Here is a 396-nt window from a genome sequence, read left to right as displayed (position 1 = left end):
TTCTCCCTACACTAAGACAGAAAATGCCAGGAGTCCCATGAGATTTTACCTGTCATACCTCTAGATTCCATTTGCAAATATGAAGTTCTTCTTTCCCCCTTGAATGCGGGGCTATATTGTGCTTAAGCCATCATGCTGAAAGTATTGCAGGAAGAAAGTGAGACAAGAAAGCACAGATATTTACCTTCATGGCTGTTTCTAGGAAACGGTATTTACTTGTTTTCAATCTGGCATTTTTCATTTCAGGATTGCAAAATGTTTTGTTATTATGAAGGTTTACATCCTATATATTGTAAAGAAAATCGTAATATTAATGCTAACTGTAATAATTAATGCGTCTGGCTTATTCTGCTGCTGGCTTGTGTGTGTACTTTTGTTATTTTGCTTTAGAGCCGC

Source organism: Penaeus monodon, chromosome 32 (assembly GCF_015228065.2).
Source record: "Penaeus monodon isolate SGIC_2016 chromosome 32, NSTDA_Pmon_1, whole genome shotgun sequence".
Classification (NCBI taxonomy): Eukaryota; Metazoa; Arthropoda; class Malacostraca; order Decapoda; family Penaeidae; genus Penaeus; species Penaeus monodon.
This window is presented reverse-complemented; position numbering follows the sequence as displayed.